Here is a 15,866-nt window from a genome sequence, read left to right as displayed (position 1 = left end):
CGCTCCGTCTGCAGGTTTGCTGAAGACGTCGTGCAGTTTGGCATCCTTAACTGTTTCTATTAGGAATCTGGATGTAGCGTCCATTTTGCTGTCGTCACTGCCGGATCGTCCAGCCGCATCGATGATGCAGTTGAAGTCACCGCCTAGGATGACCGGCCTGGACGTCGCCAGCAGCAGTGGGAGCTGCTGGAAGACGGTCAGCCGCTCGCTGCGTTGTACCGGGGCATACACGTTGATCAACCGGAGCGGAGCGTTGTTGTACATCACGTCTGCTACGAGGAGGCGGCCGCCCACCACCTCCTTAACTTCGGAGATGGTGAAGTTACCTCCCCGCAGCAGAATACCCAGGCCGGAGGAACGGCAGTCATTACCCCCCGACCAGATCGATGGCCCGTGGGCCCACCATCGCGACCACTGCCTGTAGGTGCTGAGGTGTGGTATTCCAACTCCTGCAGAAACAGTAGGTCAGCTTTGACCTTGGCAAGGTAATCCAAGGTTGAAACACATCGCGTAGTCGATTTAATGCTACGCACATTAATGGAAGCAATTCTTATACCCATTTTTTACTAAAAATTAGTTGTTGCTTCCCATACCATTTGTCCTCGCTAGTCCCAGTCCTTCCCCTTCGGGATGTTCCTGCATACCCATCGTATGCGCAAGCAGTTTCACGTTGGTTGGGCTCAGAAACCCCTCCTGATTTTTCATGCAGGGTTTGTGCTGCTCGGGTGACATCGGGGGGGTCTTGTAGGCAGAGAGCATTGGGTTGTCCTCAGCTGCTTCCATCTGTTCCTCCTCGAAAACATCACAGCTCCCGGTCTCCCGGAGCTCAGGTGCGCCAGACATGTCTTTGCTCCCGGTGTCGCAGAGCTGAGATGCGTTGGCCACGTCGTTACGTGTGGGGAATTGGGGTTGGGGCACGCCGGGCCCATCACAGCTTCCAGTGCCCGGGGGCTGGGATGCTTTATCATCCATCTCGGAGTTCTGCCGCCTCTTTTGAAGGGGCTGTCGTTCCAGCATTTCCCCGTCCAGTGAAGAGGAGTTGTTGCAGTCTGATTCAGAAGAGAGCCTCCTCTTGCCACTGGTTTGGGTGGTGGCTTTGGGATGTTTTTTCTTTGTGGTTTTCCTCTGGACCACTTGCCACTGACCTGTTTGTCCATCTGCTGCCTCCTCCTCCATTGATTCTGTCTGTGGAGGAGGGGTTTCCGGGCGCTGGGTAGGTGCTGGGTCGTTGGTTTCAGCCGCCTCCCCTTCCTTCTCAGGTTGAAGTTCCTCACTGCGGAGAAGGTTGCTGGTCTCCTTTCGAACAGCGGACGCCTTCGTCGAACCTTCGCCCGGCCATTCCTTGGACCTTGCCGCCTGAGCATAGCTGAGACAACGTTTGGGGCAGGTCTTGTAGAGATGGCCTGCCGCACCGCACAAGTTGCAACACTTAGTCTGCTTACAGTCCTTGGTCTGATGGCCTTCCTCCTTGCAGTTCTTGCAAACAACCGTGCTGCAGTTGGCTGCCATGTGACCAGATTTGCCACAGGTGCGGCAAACTCTGGGCTGCCCAGCGTAGACCAAGAAGCCTCGACTTCCCCCGATAGCGAAGCTGGAGGGAGGGTGGATGATGGCTCCACTGGGATCTACCTTCAAGGTCACCTTGACCTGCCGCTTGCTGGTCCAGATCCCAAAGGGGTCCTTGACATCAGTGCTGCTGCCGGCCACCTCGACGTACCTGGCGAGAAAGGTGAGTACATCCACCACCGGAACATGGGGGTTGTAGAGGTGAATCGTCACCAGCCGGTCCCGTTGTGACGGAAGCGTGAAGAGCGGCTCCGCTGTGAGGATCGACAGCGGCGCCCGGTCCCCTTTCTCCTTGAACGCCTTCAGGAACTTGATGCATCCCGCCACGTTCCGGAACGTCACGTCGAAGTATCCACTGCTGGGGAAATCCTGCAGGCAGAAGACGTCCGTCGCTTGAAATCCGCAGCAATCGAAAAGAATTTTCTTGATGAAGAAGGTGCGATCGACCGGTGCATCTCCTTCCTTGTCCTTCACGACCACCCGAACGGTGTTGCGCACTCCCTGGCCCGAAGCTCGAAAAGTGGTTATAGCCATTTTACTCAAAGCTTCCCCAGGATCAAAAGGCAATGATCATGGTCTCTTCTCAATCAGATAAGCACGGATAAGAACAGATACTACACTCGATCTTAGCCAAAAGGCCGAGAAGCGACAAAGTAATTATTCAGGTTGTCACCATTCCCTTATTTTCATTGACAATATCACCATTATTAGTTTTCAAGGGGCCCAGGTTGTTCCTGACCATCCTCTTTTAACTAATATAATTGTAAAAAAAGGTTTGTTGATTTTTATATCCCTTGCAAGTTTTTTTTCATACACCCTTTTTGTAGCCCTTACTATCTTTACCCTTTACTGTTCTTTGTTTCTTTCCCATTCCCCCGGATCTGTGTTTTTGTTTTGCATTTTACATGCATTTTCTTTTAGTTCCATGTTGTCCTATACCTCTCTAGTCATCCATGGCTGTTTTTTCTTTAACAAGCAGACCTCTTGGCCCTTAGGGATATAAACTGGTTCTGTAGCATATTAAATTCTTTTTCAAACACTGATATTCTGTCATTTTATTTATTGACAAATTTGTCCAGTTATGGTGTACTGTCTCTGTCCTGTTGCATTGAAGTCAGCCTTACCTGAATCTAGAGCCTTAGCTGCTTTGTGTTTCTCCCTTTCAAAACACTACATTGAACTCGATCATAATTTGATTGCTATTAGATAAATGTTCACATACCATTAGGGTATTAACTAAATCTGGCTCAATGCTCATTAAGAAAATATGCCACACCCTGTTGTTGGTTTTAGGACATATTGTTCCAGAAAACTATATTGGACACACTCAAGAAATTCGCTACCTTTCTGACATGTGCTAGTCTGTTTATCCCAATTTATATGCAAGTTAAAAATCCCTCATTAAAATGATCCTGCTTTTGCTACATACTTATCTGATTTCTGTATTTATGCAGTCTCCCACTTCATAGCTGCTACCAGGGAGCCAACACCCAACTCCCACTATAATCTTAAATCCTTTCCTGTTTCTTAATTTTACCCATAGAGTCTCCATTGCCTGCTTACCTCTTGTTAGATTCTCCCTTATCATTGAAGTGATTTCATCCTTAATCAGTAAGATGACTCCTGCCCCTATACCACTTTCCCTAAGTTTCCTGTGGACCTTATAACCTGGCATATTTAGTTTTCAGTCTTGACAGTCTTGTAGTCGTGTCTCTGTAATGGCTATCATCATACCCTCCAAGTTGAACTTGCGCTTGCAAGTCATTCAAGAAATTCCTATGCTCTGTGCATTTATATAATGCTTATTTGAAGCATGCACCCTAAACTATCCTTCTGCTCGAAGATTTTACTTGCATGTTTTTTTTATTTCTCTCTCCTGGTTTAATTACTTTACATCTTTTAGTTTTCCCTTTACCTATAGTGCCTAAAGCACAATTTCTGACTATTCCTCTACTCTCTTTCCTTTTTTGTTAGTTTTGGAACTATTATTTATTTATGTTATCTTTTCCTGCTGAGCCCTTCAGCCCCCCCCCCCCCCACCAACCATTTAATTCTTTAAAGTCCTTGTGGCTGCCATATTTATAGAAACATAGAAAGAAAAATAGGAGCAGGAGTATGCCATTCGGCCCTTCGTGCCTGCTCTGCCATTCAATACGATCATGGCTGATCATCCAAACTCAATAATCTGTTCCCGCTTTCTCCCCGTATCCCTTGATCCCATTAGCCCTAAGAACTATATCTACCTCTTGAATATATTTAATGATTTGACCTCAACTGTTTTCCATGGTAGAGAATACCACAGGTTCTCCACTCTGTGGGTGAAGAAATCTCTCCTCATCTCAGTCCTAAACGGCTTACCCCTTATCCTCAGACTGTGACCCTTGGTCCTGGACTCCCCCGCCATCGGGAGCATCCTTCCTGCATCGAGTCTGACCAGTCCTGTTGGAATTTTGTAGGTTTCTATGAGATCCCCTCTCATTCTTCTAAACTCTTGCGAATACAAGCCTAATTGACCCAATCTCTCTTCATACGTCAGTCCTGCCATCCCAGGAATCAGTCTGGTGAACCTTCACTGCACTCCCTCCATAGCCTTCTTAACTGCCTGCTGCACCTGCATGCTTACTTTCAGCGACTGGTGCACGAGGAGACCCAGGTCTCGCTGCACCTCCCCCTTTCCCAATCTATCAACATTCAGATAATTATCTGCCTTTCTGTTTTTGCCACCAAAGTGGATAACCTCACATTTATCCACATTATACTGCATCTGCCATGTATTTGCCCTCTCACTCAACCTGTCCAAATCATACTGGAGCTTCTCTGCATCCTGCTCACACTCCCACCCAGCTTTGTGTCGTCTGCAAATTTGGATATATTACATTTAATTCCCTCATCTATATCAGTAATATATATTGTGAATAGCTGGGATCCTGGCACTGATCCCTGCCGTACCCAACTAGTCACTGCCTGCCACTCGGAAAAAGACACGTTTATTCCTACTCTTTGTTTCCTGTCTGCCAACCAGTTCTCTATCCATGTCAGTACCTTACCCCCAATCCCATGCGCTTTAATTTTGCACGCTAATCTCTTATGAGGGACCTTATCGAAAGTCTTCTGAAAGTCCAAATACACCACATCCACTGGTTCTCCCTTATCTATTCGACTAGTTACATCCTCAAAAAATTCCAGTAGGTTTATCAAGCATGATTTCCCTTTCGTAAATCCATGTTGACTTTGTCCAATCCTGTCATTGTTTTCCAAGTGCTCTGCTATTACATCTTTTGTAATGGATTCTCGCATTTTCCCCACTAATGATGTCAGGCTAACCGGTCTATAATTCCCCGTGTTCTCTCTACCACCTTTTTACAATAGTGGGGTTACATTAGCTACCCTCCAATCTGTTGGAGCTGTTCCAGAGTCTATAGAATGTTGAAAATTGACCGGCAATGCATCTTCTATTTCTAGGGCCACTTCCTTAAGTACTCTGGGATGTAGATTATCAGGCCCTGGGGATTTATCGGCCTTCAATCCCATCAATTTCCCTAACACCATTTCCCTACTAATACTGATTTCATATAGTTCCTCCTTCTCACTAGACCCGATGTTCCCCAACATTTCTGGGATGTAATTTATGTCCTCCTTTGTGAAGACAGAACCAAAGTATGTATTTAATTGGTCAGTCGTTTCTTTGTTCCCCATTATAAATTCCCCCATTTCTGACTGTAAGCGACCCATATTTGTTTTCACTAATCTGTTTCTCCTCAAATATCTAAAGAAGCTTTTACAGTCAGTTTTTATGTTCTCTGCAAGCTTACTCTCATACTCTATTTTTCCCTTCTTAATTAATCCCTTTGTCCTCCTTTGCTGAATTCTAAACTGCTCCCAATCAGGTTTGTTGCTTGTTCTGGTCATTTTATATTTCTCCTCCTTGGATCTAATACTATCCCTAATTTCTTTTGTAAGCCACCTTTCCTGTTTTATTTTTGCACCAGACAGGAATGAACAATTGTTGTAATTCATCCATGCACTCTTTAAATGCTGGCCATTGCCTATCCACTGTCAACCCTTTAAGTAACATTCCCCATTCTAGCATAGCCAACTCATGCCTCATAACTTCATATTTTCCTTTATTTAGATTTAGGACCCTAGTCTCGGAATGAACTCTCTCACTCTCCATCTTAATGAAGAATTCTATCATGTTATGGTCGCTCTTCCCCAAGGGACCCCACACAATAAGATTGTTAACTAATCCTTTCTCATCACACAATACCCAGTCTAGGATGGCCTGTTCTCTAGTTGGTTCCTCTCCACTCGAACCCTGGTCCCAGCCGGTTCAGGTGGTGCCCATCTCAATGAACCCCTCTTTCCCACATTGCTCCTTCATGCAGGGTATTCACCTCTCTAATCTGCTTATTCCTCGTCAATCTACACATGGCTGAGGTAATAACCCAGAGATTATAACCCTTGACATTCTGCGCTTTAATTTAGCTCATAGTTCTGTGTACTCTCCAAACAGGTTCTCATGCTGAATCTTCTCTATGTTATTGGTCCCAGCATGGATCACAATGACTGATTCTCCCCTTCCCTTTCCAATATCCCTTTAATCCAGTTCAAGATGTCAACCCGGCACCAGCTAGGCAATATATCACATGGGACTCTCAATCCTGCTGACAAAAGCTGCTGTCTGTCCCCCTAATTATTGAATATCCTACAATTACCACATTACGTTCCTCTCCTCCTCCCCCCTTGCCTGTGCCCCGACCCCCAAACTTGGATGGGTTTTTGCTCCCATGGTCAGCATTCTGGCTGTTCTGACAGTCTTTATCCTGATCCTCACAGGTAGCAAGTATATTGTACTTGTTGGATTGGATCCGTTTCTACAGATTCTCATTCTCTATCTCACCTGGATTCTACTTATTTACTCTGTACACTATCAATCACACCAAACCTGTTCTGAACCTGCACCTCCGTACTAAGTATGACTGATGTCTGGAGCCAATAGTCCTGTTACTTTGCCCCCTCCCTGTGTGTCAGCGCATCTCCAATTCATGCTGCAGCTCAATAATTCTGAACCAGAGAGATTCAAGACGGAGACATTGACTGCAGATGTGTTTGCTCTGAACAGTGACTCTGTCCACAAAGTCCCAAATACTGCTGTCCAGATAAATAACTTGCTCTGTCATATCTTGTCTAAATTATTTATATTATTTGTATCTACTTTTATTATGTAAGGCTTTTCTTTTTCTGTTGTCATGGCCTTGTAGTTTTTTTTTCAGTATATGCGGGTGCCTTTAAGGCTTGCAAGGGATCAGGATTGCTTTAAGAACCAGCCAGCCTCAGGAGTTATAGGGAGGTGCATTTTTGTTGCCTTAGAAATAGCCATTTGGAAACTGCGATTCAAAGGGTGCATTCTTGCTACCATAGATACAGCCACTGGGAGTGAGTCTCATGTGATACATTTGTTGCAGTTCAATTTTGAACTGTCTTTGAGTTGAAGACAGTTTGTTTTAACAGAACACACAGACAGACAGAACTCACACAGACACAGCTGTGATGACAGCACCTGGAAAAAGAGCTCTCAACCATTTAAACTGAAGGAATAGAATTTTAGTCTGTTTAATTATTATCTCTCAAAATTCTAAAACATCAAGCCAAAACAGAGATCTCTGGTAATTTATACTGAAGGAAGGGAAGTTAGACTTTGACAATCTTTTACCCCTCAAAAACTCTAATGTCAGATTGATTCTGTTGAAAGTGTTTGCAAGTCGTTAATTGTTGAAATTCGCTGGAGAAGGAAAGCAACATTCTGTGAGGACTTCAAGCAACATTGGACTGTAAATTTGCAAGGACTCTGATTTTTTTCTATTTTAAATGTTATTTATATCTTCATAGTGTTTAAGAATTTAGTTCTTCTAATTAAAGAGTTAATTTGTTGATTTAAAGACACCTGGTTTGGTTAGCCTCATTCGGGGGGTTAATGATGGTACAATTTGGCTGGGTCTTTTCTTTAATTTGGAAAGTTTTAAATGATATGTTAGGCGATCTGTGGAGCGACGGGATTAAATTATCAGTGCGTTTCTCCCACCACAATCAGAATCGTATATTTTGATAGGGAGCTTTGACTGGAGCAGTCAGTCATAACACTGTACACTAACTTCCACAAAGCGCTAAAGCATTAACACAAATTTTAAATACTTCTTGCCTCAAGATTACACAAATCGCTAAATATTGGAGGCAAAAAGGAGCACATCCTTCCTCCTCTGTGCTGAATTTCCACTCTCACCAAATTCCCAACTTTTGCCCTTGACTCTCGGTGCACTCCTTTTTCAACCACTCTGCTGGCCACTCTGATGCACTTCACTACAGAAGTGATGGATTGCATGAGGAAAGTTGAAAAATTAAAAAAAAAAATCTAGGTTTTTCTGTTGCTGGATATGCACTTTAATATATCCACAGTAGAAGTCCTGTCCTTTATATGATTAAGGTTGTAGAGGGGCTTAAACACACACCTCTGACTCTGAGGTAAGTATGCTACCAACTGACCCGAACTGATAAAAATGACAGAAGTTTTTTCTTTTTTTATTCTTTCATGGGATGTAGATGTTGCTGGCAAAGCCAGCATTTATTGCGCATTCCTATTTTTGTTTGAGAAGAATGAGGGTGAGCTGTCACCTTGAACCACTGCAGTCTTTGTGGTGCAGGCACACTCACAGTGGTGTTAGGTAGAGTATTCCAGGATTTTGAACCAGTGACAAGAATGAATGGCAATATATTTCCAAGTTAGGGCAGTGCATGAGTTGGAGGGGAACTTGAAGATTGTGGTGTTCCCATGTACATGCTGCCTTTGTCCTGTGGGTTTGGAAGGTGCTGTCGAAGAGACCTTTGCAAGTTGTTGAGTGCATCTTGTGGATGTTATACATTGTAGCCACAGTATGCTGCTGGTGGAGGACGTGAGTCTTTAACGTAGTGGATGGGCTGCTTTGCCTTGGATGGTGTCAAGCTTCTTGAATGTCATCGGAGCTGCATTCATCCAGGCAAGTGAAGAGTATTCTGTCACATTCCTGACTTATGCCTTGTAGATAGTGGAAAAACCTTGTGCCAGGGCTGGGGGTGGGGGGCGCGGTTGGAAGTGAGTTAAAAAGGTACTAATCTAACCAGTTACATCTCTTCACTTTGACATTTTTATTTTTTCAGATTATAAAACAGGATAAGCATAAATCAAAATGCCAGGTATGGATTAGGTTGTACGCTGTGTGAAAAAATATTATATTGGATTTCACTTGTTCTCCTGAGACTATCAATAAAGTGTCTTGATTCTACCACCCAGTGCCTGTTGATACCCATAAACTCAGTCGTTTTTAGCATTACATCACTTTACATCATAAACTGAAAAACTTGTCACATATGCAAGACCAATGTTCCCTTTAATTTCCCTTCGCTGTGTGTGGTTCGTTTCTTGGAATGTGCGATCTGTTTAAGACTGTCGTGCAGCCACACACATGCACATCTTAACGGGACTGCTGCTTGTGCATGGTCTGTATTTGTCCTGATTGGGAAAATTCCAGATTGCTGCGTGGCTGCAGACCCGTGCAACTTAGAGGGAATGTTGTGCAAGACCGTCTTATTTTTTTGAAAGAAAGAGGAAGTCTAATATTTCATCCAAGGTTTAGTTTGAAATGTACAAGAATCTTCCAAACTTCAAATTACTCTTACCAAAGAGGACTTAAATTCTGATGGATTACAATATGAATTTATTTAACAGCAATAATACTTATGTTTTTAAGGGACACAGCTTCATCTTAGAGCAGAATTATACATTGGGACCACCTACTGCAACCGCTCCCCCCACCGCCTCAAACCGCAAGCTGGAATAACACTTGTAGCTTGCCAGTTGAATGTAAATCATAGAAGCATGGAAATTTACAGCACAGAAGGAGGCCATTTGGCGTGTCATGTCAGTGTCGGTTGACAAACTGCCATCCAGCCTAATCCCACTTTCCGCTTCTTGGTCCTTGTCGGTTACAGCACTTCAAGTGCACATCCAAGCACTTTTTAAATTATGAGGGTTTCTGCCTCTACCAACCTTTCAGGCAGTGAGTTCCTGGTCCCCACCACCCTCTAAGTGAAAATAATTTCCCCTTGAATCTCCTGTAAACCTCCTGCTCCTTACTCTAAATCTATGCCCCTAGTTATGGACCCCTCAACCACAGGGAATAGGGCCTTCCTATCCACTCTATCTTGACCCCTCATAATATTATACACTTCAATTAGGTCTCCCCTCGCCCTCATTCCAAAAAAAAACAATCCTAGCCAATCCAATCTTTCTTCAAAACTAAAATTCTCCAGTCCAGGCAACATCCTTGTAAATCTCCTCTGTACCCTCTCTAGTGCAATCACATCTTTCCTGTAGTGCAGTGACCAGAACTGCACACAGCACTCCAGCTGTGACCTAACTAGTGTTTTATACAGTTCCAGCATTGCCTCCCAGCTCTTATAGTCTATGCTCCTGCTAATAAAGGCAAGCATCCTGTCTGCCTTCTTGACCACCTTATCTACCTGTCCAGCCACCTTCAAGAGTCTGTGGACATGCAACCCAAGCTCCCTCTGTTCCTCTAAACTTCTCAATATCCTACCATTTATTGTGCATTCCCTTGCCTAGTTAGCCTTCTCTAAATGCATTACAGCATACTTCTCCTGATTGCACTCCATTTGCTACATCCACCCACCTGCCTAGTTCATTGATACCTTCCCACAGTCTACAGCTTTCTGCTTCACATGGTCAATTTTTATATTATCTGCAAACTTTTTAATCCTACTCCCTACATTCAAGTCATTGATATATACCACAAAAATCAAGGGGCCTAGTACTGAACCCTGCGGAACCCCACTGGATACAACATTTTAGTCACAAAAACTCTCAATTGACCATTAACCTTTGCCCTTTGCTTTCTGCCTCTGAGCCAATTTTGGGTCCAACTTTGCCTTGGATCCCATGGGCTTTTACTTTTGTGACCAGTCTGCCACGTGGGATCTTATTAAAAGCCTTGCTAAAATCCATATGGACTATGTCAAATGCACTACCCTCATTGATCCTCCTTGTTACATCCTCAAAATATTCAGTTAGACATGACCTTCCCTTAACAAATCAATGCTGACAGTCTTTGATTCATTCATGTCTTTCTATATGAGGATTTATCCTGTCCTTCTGAACTTTTTTTCAATAATTTTCCACCACAGAGGTTAGGCTAACTGGCCTGTAGTTACTCAGTCTATCGTTTTCTCCCTTTTTAAACAATGGTACAACTTTAGCTGTCCTCCAGTCCTCTGGCATCACACTTGTAGCCAGGGAGGATTGGAAAATGATGGTCAGAGTCTCCGTTATTTCTTCTCTTGCTTCCCTTAATAGCCTAGGATACATTTAATTTGGCCTTGGGGATGTATCCACTTTCAAAACGCCTTAATACTTCCTCTCTCACTATGTTAATTTCATCTAATATTGCACACTCCTCCCTGATTGCAATGTCTGTATTGTCCCTCATTCTTGTGAAAACAGGTGCAAAGTATTCATTAAGAATCATACCCACGTCTTCTGCCTCCACACGCAAGGTTACCCTATGGTCCCTAATAGACCCCACTCTTTCTTTAGTTATCCAGCTAAATGAGGCCTGGCCTTCACAATGGCTTGGACCTCTTGACAGGGACTTCAGGTGGGCAGTGTAATCACATTGCCCACCATTCACCTGAAACTTAAAAGTGATCCCATTGATGTTAAGAGGTATGTTCTTGTCATTAGAAAATGCACATCATTCAATTTACCATGTGTACTCCATGGGAGATCCTCTAATATGTATAAGGGACTGAATACAGTGTAATTTTTGATTTTATGATGTAAAGTGGTGTAATGTCAGACAGGACTGGGTTTATGGATATTAACAGATCATGTGTGGTAGAATCAAACATTTTATTGGTCATCTCAGGAGAACATGTGAAATGCAATGTAATACTTTTTTCCCATAGTGCACAACCTAATCCACACTTGACATTTTGATTTGTATTTTTCCTGTTTTCTAATTGGAGAAAATAATGTCAGTGTGAAGCTATGTAACTGGTTAGATTAGTACATTTTAAAGTCTTGAATTGCATTTCTACCATGTCATGCCTGAAACTGTTCATGCTTGGTAGACAAAATAAAAGGCATTTATTTTTAAAAAGCATCTTGACGTTGCCAGAAAAATTTATTACTTATTAGTTTGTTCCTTTTCTAAATGTATATATATTTTTTTAAGTATGAAATGAATTCACACAATGGGCTGAGGCAATGGTCCTATACTCCATTGCACTGATATGACTTCCTGGTTCACCACAGTAGCAAACTTAGGGTAAATAGATCTCATTCCAGATAAGATGGATCTGAGGATCTTTACGGAGCTAAGAGAGGAAATTAGATGGGAGTGGACTGAGAAGGATTACGAGGAATGCAAAGACAGGATTACAATGCAGGTGTGTAAACGCACAAAGCGTGGTGAATAAGGTTGGTGAGCTGCAAGCACATATAGCATATGGGAATATGATGTATCGGCAATAATGGAAAAGTGGCTTAAAAATTGTAAAGACTGGGCACTTAATATACAAGGATATACAGTGTTCAGAAAATATAGAGAAGGAAAAAAGGGAGGTGGGGTGGTAGTCCTGATTGGGGAAAACATTTCAGTGCTGGAAAGGGAGAATATCCTTGAAGGGGCAAGGGCAGAATCCATTCGGTTAGAGTTGAGGAACAAAAAGGTTATGATCTCCAAATAGTGAGAAAGAGATAGAGGAGCAAATCTGCAGGGAAATCACAGAGAAGTGCAAGAACTATAGTCTGGTGATATTGGGGGACTTTAATTACCCAAATATCGATTGGGATAATTTTAGCGTATAGGGTTAGGAGGGGCAGGAATTTCTGAAATGTGTTCAGGAGAACTTCTTTGATCAGTATCTTCTCAGCCCAACTAGAAAAGAGGCAATGCTGGATCTGTTACTGGGAAATGAGGTAGGCCAAGTGGACCAAGTGTCTATGGGGAAGCACTTGGGCAAGAGTGATCATCATATCAAAGTTTAGACTAGTAATTCTGAAAGCCAAGGAACAAAAGAAGGTAGAATGTCTAGATTGGATGAGGACTAATTTCAAAGCAATGAAAAGGGATCTAGCCAGGGTAGAATGGAACCAAAGGCTGACAGGAAGAGCTGTATTGGAACAATGGGTTATCTTTAAGGAAGAGATGCTTCAGGTACAGGCTAGGAACATTCCAACAAAGGTGAAAGGTAGGGGTTCCAAAAACAGGGCTCCTTGGTTGATGAGGGAGATAGAGATGATGATGAAACAAAAAAAAGGTGTATAATGCATGTCAGGTGAACTCATGAAGTGAGAACCAGGCCATATACAATAAATTGAGAGGGGATGTGAAGAGGCAAATAAGACTGGCAAAGAGCGAATATGAGAATAGAATGGCAGTCAACCTAAAGAGAACCCAAAGATCATCTACTGGCATGTAAATAGTAAGCGAGTAGTATGAGGAGGAGTGGGGCCTTTGGGTGACAGAGAGGGTAATTTATGCTTAGAGGCGCAGGGCAAGGCTAATATGCTTAATGAGTAATTGGTATCAGTGTTCACTCAGGAAATGGAGGCTGACAAAATTTCAGTAGAAGCAGAGAATAGAGGCAATGGACAGGATAAAAATTGAGAAGGGGGAGGTACTAAAAAGGCTGGCTATGCTTACGGTAGATAAGTCCCCTGGTCCAAATGGCTTGCATCCCAGGTTGCTAAAGGAAGTGGGGATGGAGATAGTGGAAGGGCTTGCTATAATCTTCCAATCTTCCATGGATATGGGGGAGATGCCAGAGGATTGTAGAGTGGCAAATGTGACACGCTTATTTTTGAAAGGGTGTTAGGACATTCCTAGCAATTATAGGCCAGTTAGTTTAACATCAGTGGTGGGTAAGGTTTTAAAAACAATAAACAGGGAAAATATCAGCGGACACTTAGATGTTCAAGTTCATTAAAGATAGCCAGCATGGATTTGTAAAAGGTAGATCATGCTTGACTAATTGAATTTTTCTGATGAAGTAACAGAGAATGTTGATGAAGGCAATGCAGTGGATGTTAATTAAATGGATTTTAAGAAAGCATTTGATAAGGTATCACATGAAAGGCTGGTTAACAAAATTGAGGCTCATGAAATAGGAGGGTCAGTGTCTAATTGGATAAAAATTGGCTTAAGGACACAAAACAGCATGTTTAAGTAAATGGTTGCTTTTCAGATTGGAGGATGGTAGCGTGGTGCTCCCCAAGGGTCAGTGTTGGGGCTTCTGCTTTTTTTTGCTATATATAATTGGCTTGGATCTTGGAATACAGAGTAGAATCTCAAAATTTGCTAACGACACTAAACTTGGAAATGCGGCAAACACTGAGGATGATATGAACTGCCTGCAACAGGACATGGATAGGCTAGCAGAATGGGCAGAAAGGTGGCAAGTGGTAGTGATATGGGTAATGATAACCAGAGTGTGACAGGAAGGGACAGAGCATACAAACATAAGAGTGCACCAACAAATCGGTTCAAAGTAGGGAAAAATGGTAAAACGACAGAATTAAAGGATCTTTCTCTAAATGCATGCAGCATTCATAACAAGTTAGATGAATTGATGGCACAAACGAGAAATAAATGGGTATCATCTGATAGGCATTACAGAGATATGGTTGCAAGGTGACCAAGACTGGGAACTGAATATTCAATGGTATTTCACAGGGCCCTCAACTGTGTCTGGCCCATTTCCCGCACCTCTACCTTTACCCCGCCCCTCCCTCCAGAACCGCGATAGGGTTCCCCTTGTCCTCACTTTGCACCCCACTAGCCTCCACATCCAAAGGATCATCCTCTGCCATTTTCGCTACCTCCAGAGTGATGCCACTACCAAACACGTCTTCTCCTCCCCTCCCCTGTCAGCATTCTGAAGGGATCATTCCCTCCGTGACACCCTGGTCTATTCCTCCATTACCCCCATCACCTCGCCCCCTTCCCATGGCACCATTTACTAAAACGCGCTGATGGTATTGGGGTAATGGGGGTAATACATAAACCTGGATAAAGGATTGGCTAACAGGAAACAGAGTCGGGATAAATGGGGCATTTTCAGGTTGGCAAAGTGTACCTAGTGGAGTTCAACAGGGATCAGTGCTGGGGCCTCAACTATTTACATTTTATTCTAATGACTTGGATGAAGGGTCAGGGAGTATTGTACCAAATTTTCTGGTGATACAAAGATAGGTGGGAAAGCAAGTTGTGAGAAGGACGCTGAGAGTTAACAAAGGGATATCGATAGGTTAAGTGCGTTGGCAAATATTTGGCAGATGGAGTATAATGTGGGAAAATGTGACGTTGTCCACTTTGGCAGGAAGTATAGAAAAGCAGAATATTATTTACATGGAGAGAGACTGCAGAATGCTGCAGTACAGGGGGATCTGGGTATCCTCATAATGGAATAAGGGGGTTGGAGTATAAAAGTAGGGAAGTCTTGCTACAACTGTATAGGGCATTAGTGAGACCACACCTAGAGTACTGCTTACAGTTTTGGTTTCCTTATTTAAGGAGGGATATACTTGGATTGGAAGCAGTTCAAGAAGTTTAACGAGGTTGATCCCTGGGATAAAGGGCTTGCCTTATGAGGAAAGGTTGAGCAGGTTTGGCCTATACTCATTGGAGTTTAGAAGAATGAGAGGTGATCATATTGAAACATATAAGATTCTGAAGGAACTTGACAGGGTAAATGCTGAGAGTGTGTTTCCCCTCATGGGGAAATCTAGAACTAGGGGGTACAGTTTCAAAATAAGGCGTCCCCCATTTAACTTAGAGATGAATTACAGAATTGTTACAGCACAAAAAGAGGCCCATAACTCATTGAAGGTGGCAGGACAGATTGAAAAAGTGGTTAATAAAGCATACAGCATCCTCAGCTTTATTAACATGGGCATAAAGTACAAAAGTAAGAAAGTTATATTAAAGTTGTATAGAATATAGGTTTGGTCTCAACTGGAGTATTGTGTTCAGTTCTGGGACCACACTTTAGGAAAGATGTGAAGGCATTCGAGAGAGTGCAGAAAAGATTCACGAGAATGGTTGCAGGGATGAGGAACTTCAGTTACATAGATAGATTGGAGAAGTTGGGACTTTTTTCTTTGGAGAAGAGAAGTTTGAGAGGAGGTTTGATAGAGGTATTCAAAATCATGAGGGGTCTGGACATAGTAGATGGGGAAAAATTGTTCC

General features: G+C 43.1%; 1 protein-coding gene and 1 pseudogene across 1 annotated transcript in view; one reads left to right on the top strand and one right to left on the bottom strand.

The window, feature by feature from the left end:
• gabrb2a (gamma-aminobutyric acid type A receptor subunit beta2a) overlaps positions 1-15,866 on the top strand; it is a 477,073-nt gene that overhangs the window by 140,769 nt on the left and 320,438 nt on the right. The window lies entirely within an intron of this gene.
• LOC137376096 (U2 spliceosomal RNA) lies at positions 2,108-2,216 on the bottom strand (annotated as a pseudogene).

This window comes from Heterodontus francisci, chromosome 12 (assembly GCF_036365525.1).
Source record: "Heterodontus francisci isolate sHetFra1 chromosome 12, sHetFra1.hap1, whole genome shotgun sequence".
In the NCBI taxonomy this organism is placed as follows: domain Eukaryota; kingdom Metazoa; phylum Chordata; class Chondrichthyes; order Heterodontiformes; family Heterodontidae; genus Heterodontus; species Heterodontus francisci.
The sequence above is the reverse complement of the archived record's forward strand: the minus strand, read 5'-3'. Positions and strand labels throughout refer to the sequence as shown.